This window comes from Ictidomys tridecemlineatus, chromosome 15 (assembly GCF_052094955.1).
Source record: "Ictidomys tridecemlineatus isolate mIctTri1 chromosome 15, mIctTri1.hap1, whole genome shotgun sequence".
NCBI classification, from domain to species: Eukaryota; Metazoa; Chordata; class Mammalia; order Rodentia; family Sciuridae; genus Ictidomys; species Ictidomys tridecemlineatus.
The window spans coordinates 50,215,706-50,223,703 of NC_135491.1; the positions used below are offsets into that span (position 1 = coordinate 50,215,706).

At 39.7% G+C, this 7,998-nt stretch overlaps 1 protein-coding gene across 1 annotated transcript in view; it reads left to right on the forward strand.

The window, feature by feature from the left end:
- The window catches only part of Znrf1 (zinc and ring finger 1), a 115,167-nt gene extending 113,155 nt beyond the window's left edge, over nt 1–2,012 (forward strand). The window contains exon 6 of the transcript XR_013430988.1: nt 1,705–2,012. The gene's annotated coding sequence lies outside the window, so the exon portion shown is untranslated. The remainder of the gene's footprint in view (nt 1–1,704) is intronic.
- Nucleotides 2,013–7,998: the final 5,986 nt, after the last annotated feature.

A 7,998-nucleotide genomic window follows, 5' to 3' on the forward strand; every position in this document is an offset into this window, starting at 1 on the left:
GAGACCCCTAAGCAATTTAGTGAGACTCTTTCTCAAAATAGAAAATGAAAAGAACTGTAGATATTCCTCAGTGGTTAAACACCCTGGATTCAATTCCCCACCCTCTCTTAAAAAAAAGGATTCCAACTGGATGAGAGGACAGAGGAATTGAGAAAATGGAAACATTTTGGATGAGATTGTGGTGATAGTTGTGTGACTTTGTGACTACTAAAAACCAAAATGTACACTTTAAAATGACAAAATTGAGGGGCTGGGGCTGTAGCTCAGTGGTAGAGTGCTTGCCTGGCATGTGTGAGGCACTGGGTTCGATTCTCAGCACCACATATAAATAAATAAAATCAAGGTCCATCAACAACTAAAAAAATATATATATAAGAAAAATAAAATAAAATCACAAAATTGAATTTGATATAATGTGAATTTCATCTCAAAAAATTTAAAAGCAATTGGAATTTTTATTGAGATTATACTCCATTAGTTTACTAATTTTGTGAGAGTTGGTTTCTTTTAAAAAAAATTTTTATTTTTTAGTTTTAGGTGAACACAATATCTTTATTTTATATTTATGTGGTGCTGAGGACTGAACCCAGTGCCTCATGCATGCTAGGCAAGTGCTCTACCACTGAGCCACAACCCCAGGAGAGTTGATTTCTTAATCATTAAATTGGTCCATCCAAGGCAATGTAATCTCCCCATCTATTTACTTTGGGGCTTTTGGGGAGCTGGGGTTCAAACCCAAGACCTCATGCACACTGGGAGAGTACCCTATCACTGAGCTATATTCCCAACTGCTGGCCTTAGTTCTATATTACTTAATTAGAATTATTCTCTAAGAAGAGCTCTTCCTCTCCTTCATTCGTTATCAGTGTGGCTATCAGCTATTTCTTTTATCCTGTTGTTATTTATTTATTTTGTTGTTCCTATTTTTCCAGCTTTGATCTAGGGGCTTCTTCCAAGTGAACCCTCTCCCCAGACCCTTACCTTCTTGGCACACTTCCTGACCTCGTTGCCACAGATGCTCCACACTGATCTTGCCTGTTCCCTGCCCAAGCTCTAATCAACCACTTTGCCTAGCTATTTGGAGGCTGAAGCAGAAGGATTGCAAGCTCAAGGCCAGCCTCAACAACTTAGAGAGCTTTGTCTCAGAATAAAAAATAAAAAGGCTGGGTATGTAGCTCAGTTGTAAAGCACTCCTGTACTGCCAAAAAAAAAAAAAAAAAAAAAAATGGAGGGAAATCCTGATGTGCTACAGCATGGCTGAACCTTAAGGTCATTATGTAAGTGAAATAAGCCAGCCACATAAGGACAAATACTACCTTACTATATCGTGTGATTCCACTTACATATGGTACTTAGATAGTCAAAATCATAGAGACAGAAAGTGAAAGAGTAGTTTCTGGGGCAGAAGGGAGGGGAGGATGGGGAGTTAATGTTTAACGTGAGTACAGAATTCCATTTTTACAAGCCGAAAAGAATTGTAAAAAGGGATGGTGGTGATGGCTGTACTTAATACCACTGAACTGTCTACTTAAAAATGGCTAAGATGATAACTTTTATATATGTATTTTACCAATAAAAATGCGGGGACTACAATATCAACCAACCCCCCCACACACACTCCTGGGGATTTCCTCTCCCCCAGCGTAGGCCCACAGGGTGGAAAGCTTGTTCACAGTTGCGCCTTACTCTGGTTTTTCTACCCAGCAGGTGTCCAACACACTTGACTGACAGAATATGGAAGAAAACAGACACTTGGGGCAGAAACCTGAACCTGAACCTGTCACCTGGTACCTTCAAAAAGCAGCATTTGCAAAACTGGATGGTAATATTTGACTGAAAACTTTTTTTTTTTTAAAAAACCAAGGATTGAACCCAGGGGAGCTTAACCACTAAACCACATCCCTAGTGTTAAATCATGACGCAAGGAAAAGACCACCGACTCCAATTAATTGGTTAATTAATTTATTTATTTATTTTTGCATTACAATTCTTAATACACCTTTATACCACAATTTATCATGTCTCTGATTGTATATAAGGTATGTTGACACCAAATTCACATCTTTATACATGTATTTTGTATAATGATCTAACTCCAATTTAAATCAAATTAAAGCAAGCTTGTAATTCTGACCAGCTGGGGCTGTCTCTCCCGAAACCAGTGGGAATAGAAGACATCCCTGCAGCTCTCCAGGAGCACAGCTTTATAGTAGAGAAAATTGCAAAAAGGTGTGTGTGGGGGTGTCTTGAGAACTTACAGATAACAGAATTTTGACAAGTATAGCACAAAGGCAGGTTAATGGTCTAAGTGGTCCAGCACTTAGGGAGTAAATTTAGATCCCAACATCAGAATTTATGAGGCGCCACTAGAGTTTCAGAGAGGGTTTTTATCTGGTCAGGGAAAGCCAGGCATGGGTGAGTTCCGGGCAAGGGCAGGCATTCCAAGCAAGTTTAAAACATCAAAGTATGGCCAGGCTAAATAGAAATTTTAATATTTTACAGAAAACAGAAATGAATCCTTTATAACTTGTGACAAGATGGCTCCTGATCCTAAGAGGGAATTAGGCTGGGTTTATCATTCCCTCCTTGTCTTATGTGTTCCTTTCAAACCTTTGATAAGGTAGAAGAAGAGCTCTGAAGGAATTTTAATCCCTCAGGTAACAGTCCCCAACGTCTCAAACTCACCCAAAACTGGTCTCTCTGATGGGACCTAACTCAGTTTACCCATTTACACTATCTATTTCTGGCTCCATTGTTGTAAGAAAAGGGACGGCGCTCGTTTTGGCTTCTTCTGAGCTGAGACGGGGTGATGTGGGAGTTCAGGTCAGATTGAAGTCTGGTTGGGGAAGAACAAGTTGTAAAGTCCTATGCGAATGGATGCTTCTATGAAAGAGAAACAAAAACATGAGTACTGAACAAATATTGCCCCCTCTGAAACATGTCAATGAATATCATGAAGGTGGCAGAAGTTAATATTTTTTTTCACTAGGAGGTGTGAAGATTGAGAAGCTGTCCCCACAGTAAGGCCAGAGTGGACAAGGCCTTTATATAGGAGTGTGAATCTTTACATCTTCAGAGTTATCAGAATGTAAACACAACATTTAAATTTTAATGTTGCAGATGTCCATCCATGAGATGTAGTTAAGCTACTCAATGTCATTTGATCTTGTAAGATTTTGCTGGTCTGACCTCCATGTCTAGTAGAGATCTCTTTATTTCTGTTACTTAGGGTTGGATAATCATACTAGCAAACATCAAGCCTACCTGTGTAAGTTAGGAATAAGCTGTAGGCCTTAAATTAACTGAAAACTTCTGACTCTGGCAGATCCTGTTGATAGTTTCTTTTGATAGTTATCAGGCATTCCTGCCTGAGAATCCCTCTTTGTAGCCTCCAGTCTTACTTATTTTGGGGACTAACATAAGTGTCTATCTTAAGTTATATTTAATTATTATTATTTATCTTTAAATGCCCAGGAGTGGCTATGTTTTGGTTTTAACTGTTTTTGCTAGGTGTTTAAGATGAAGCAAGTCAAACTGACTTTTGTTTCTATCATTAAGAGTCAGCTGAGTTTCCATGGGAGTCACTCTTGGGGGAACTTGAGAGCAATTTCTTAATTCTGCCAGTGCCATTTGCTCTAGGAGGGGTCCAGGTCTTGCTGACTATGTGGCTTCCCTTGGAAGCACCAGGGGTGTCTCCCTTCTCCAATAACCCTCCTCTTCATGGCAAGTGCATCGATTGGCTTTCTGTTCTCCAGGGTGCTCATTAATCTCCCTGATTGGGAGGTTATGTGGCCCAGAGTTGTAAAGCTCTTCCGAGAAGTTCCCTGTTCCTCTGGGTTTACACTGACTTAGAGGGCAAGAGCCAAATATTGATTCTTGGTCCCTTTTAATTTAACTTTAATTTTTAAGACTTGATCTTAAGCATCTAGCAAGTTAGTCTCACCAGTCTCAAATTAAGAATACTGGGCTTTAACGTTAATGTCTATAACCTCATATCAATTAGGATCTGTGCTATCCTATCTGTCCTTTAAGTGATGGCTTATTATCTTAAATTAACCCAGGTTGTGTGTTCTTGAAGCAATCCTCTGTAAAACATTAACAAGCAATATTTAGACAGTTTATAAGGAAAATACAAAATAAAACTAACCAGAGTAAAAACATATTTAGTGGGGCTATGGATGTGGCTCAAGCAGTAGCACGCTTGCCTGGCATGCGTGCGGCCCGGGTTCGATCCTCAGCACCACATACAAACAAAGATGTTGTGTCAGCCGAATAATAAATAATAAAAAAAACACTCTCTCTCTCTCTCTCTCTCTCTCTCCTTCTCTCTCTCTCTCTCTCCCCCCTCCCTTCTCTCTTTAAAAAAATATATAAAAAACATATTTAGTTGTATAATATCTATCTTCAATTTTGACTGAGTTATATTATAACCCCTATTTGAGATCCTAGGAATCTTAGCAAAAAATCACTCTTTTAAATATAACTTTAAATGAACTGAAGTCTGGCCTGCTGTAGAATCATTCTGACATGTATTAAGATGGGAGGCAGAACCTTATCTCAGGTAAGGCAGGGCTCTTTATAAATCTTTATAGATCTTAAGAAAACTGTTCTAATTTTGAAGCTTATTTTTGTTTCTTAAATATCATTTTATAAAGTTTACATATATTGTTGCTTGAGGTCACATGAACAAACAAAGACACAATGACAGACAGACAGACAGAAAGGAGCTCCAAACTATGGCTGACAGACCTTTAAAACAGACAAACTAGATAAGGGAAAAATCTCCCCAAGTTTCCAACTCCCATTTAATTATGATTCCTACACCAGTGGCACCATAGATGTCCCCACAAGTGGACAAGATGTTCTCACATAGGGGAAACCAGAAGTGTAAAATCAAGTGTCTCAGTGTGGCGACTTTACTGCATTCAGTTTCCTCTTTTTTTTTTTAAGTAGACAGAGATGGAGCAATCCTTACAGTGCAGAGAAGGAAGGCTGGAGTTCCCCAAAGCAAAAGGGGCTTCAGCAGCTGTTGGGAGTCCCTCAGTCCCTCTTTTTACTTATAGGATTAGCTCCTCTGGTTCGGTTCTCGATAAATTGTTGAGGCTGGCTTTGAACTTGTGATCCTCCTGCCTCAGCCTCACTAGCTACTGGGATTACAGGTGCACCATTGAGTCTGGTGTGACCAAAAATTCTTAAAAACTGACCTTCTCTATTCATAGTTCACATAAAGGAACAGAAAACTAACAATTTGGCCTAGCATGTTTTGTAGTGCTATAACAGAACACCACAGACTTGGTAATTTATTTTTATTTACTTATTTTGGTACTGGGGATTGAACTCAGGGGCACTTGACCACTGAGCCACATCCCAGCCCTATTTTGTATTTTATTTAGAGACAGGGTCTCACTGAGTTGTTAAGCACTTCACTTTTGCTGAGGCTGGCTTTGAATTCCCTATCCTCTTGCCTCAGCCTCTGGAGCAGCTTCCCAGCATGTGCCACCACGCCCAATTTATGTATTTATTTTTTTTAGTTGTAGATGGAACAATACCTTTATTTTATTTTTATGTGGTGCTGAGAATTGAACCCAGTGCCTTCCACATGCAAGGCAAGCTCTCTATCACTGAGCTACAACCCCATTCCAGATTTGGTATTATAAGAAGCAGAAATATGTTTCTTGCCAGGAGTGGTGGCACAGGCCTATGATTTTTTTTTTTTTTTTTGCCTCAGCAAAAGTGAGGTGTTAGGCAACTCAGTGAGACCCTGCCTCTAAATAAAATACAAAATAGGGCTGGGGATGTAGCTCAGTGGTTGAGTGCCCGGTATCCAAAAAATATTTATATTTCTTACTGTTCTGGGGGCTGGGGAGTACAATATCACAGTGCCAACATCTGACCAGTGTTTTCTGGCCATGTCATCTCATAGTAAATAGGAGAAAGGCAAGAGAGTTCATGAGAGAGCAAGAGATTGAATTTGAGCCTCAAGTCCTCTCATAATCTCCACACTCAGGAGGGTGGAGTCCTCATGACCTAAATACACCCTTTTAAGATGATCTGGAGATTAAGTTTCTAACGCATAAACTTGGGGCAGAGGGTACATTCAAACCATAGCATAAAAATACATGATCAGAAAAACCTAGACCAGGTGGACATTCTTCAGAAAAACTGATTGTTTTTGGAGGGGGAAACTTTATATTAAAAGACATCAAATAAATGCAATATATTTGGATCTTGAGTTTTTAAATTTTACTTTTAAAATTTGTATTTCCCACGATTATTTATATTTATATGGGAACAGATGGTACATTTACAAAGTACATGGTGATGCTTAATGCCTGTATACAATGTATAATGATCAAATCAAAGTAACTGGTATTTCTCCTTAAACATTTACCATTTCTTTATGTTGGGAATCTTCAAACTCTTCCAGTTCTTTGTAAGATATATAATAAATTTTGCAAACTATAGTCACCCTACTGTGATGTAGAACACTAGAACTTATTTTCCCTACCTAAGGGTATTTTGGTACCTGTTATCCAAACTCACTCTCTCTCCCCTCCCTTTGTTCCTGAATTATTTATTTATTTAGTGGAACTATGAATTGAACCCAGGGCTTCTCTCATACTAAGTACTCTACCACTGAGTTATGTCCTCAGTGTGTTTTTTTTCTTCTTCTTTTAAATTTTTTTAAGTTGTTGATGGACCTTTATTTTGTATTTATTTATATATGATGCTGAGAATCAAACCCAGTGCCTCACACATGCTAGGCAAGCACTCTATCACTGAGCCACAACCCCAGCCTCAATATTATTTTTGTTTTGATACAGGGTCTAGCTAAATTAGCCAGGATGAGCTTGAACTTGTGATCCTCCTGATTCAGCCTCTCAGTGGCTGGGATTACAGGCAAGCATTTTTGAATTTTAAAAATTTGGAGTATGACATTTATTACAAGAATTTGGAAATTTAAACACCAACTAGATAGTTGAGTAATATTAAGGAAATATTGTTCATTTTTTATGTGCGGCAAGTGAAAGGAAAGTGAGAAAGCAGGAACAGGGCAAGCAAGAAATGAAAGACCAAGACCAGACATAGATGCACATGAGAGAGTTTGTCAGAGCTGACAAATAAAGACACATCCCTGCAAAGTGGAGAGAGGTAACACACGCTGAATTCTGGGGCTTTAATGGGGGAGGCTCAGGGATGGGGGGGGGGAGGTTCTAATGTGGGTGATTAAGGGTGGGATTGAGGGAGTGGTAATACGCCCTTTGGCAGGAAAATGGCGGCTGTTACTTAGGATGGCCATCCAGAAGCTAAGCAAGGACTTCACAGTAAGGTATTGCGATTATGCTTGAAATGAGATCTTTAGGTGTCCAAGAACCCTTTCAAGAGATCCAGCCAGTCAATATTGTTTCAGTGATAACACTGTCATAGTTTGGATCTTGAATGTCTCCCAAAAGCCTATGTGTTGAAGGCCTGATTTCCATCTGGTGGGACTTGCTTATAACTTATTAAATGAAATTAATTTACTTTTCCAGGCACACTCTACCACTAAGCTATATCCCTACCCTTTTATTTTTTGTACTGGGGATCGAACCCAGGGGTGCTTAACCATTAAGTCACATACCCAGTTCTTTTTTATTTTGAAACAATGTCTGGCTAAGCTGCTTATATCCTCTCTACATTGCAGAGCCTGACTTTTAACTTGCGATTCTCCTGCCTCTGCCTCCTAAGTCGTTGGGATCACAGGCACGCGCCAACGTGCCCCGCCCGGCTGGTGTAATTTTAAGAAGTCAGGTTTTGTGTTTTGAGAGGAGGAAGTGGACTTTAATTCACAGCCCCGCTCTGGGAGAAATGAATTGACCAGGCCAATGGATTATCTTGGAAAGCGCTCAATCCTCTAAACACGGTGTAGACATTCCCGAGAGTCCCTAACCGCGAGGCGTGGAGGCTTATGGGAAATGTAGTCCCGAAGCCCAGCGTCCCACCCATCGGAGGACCCTG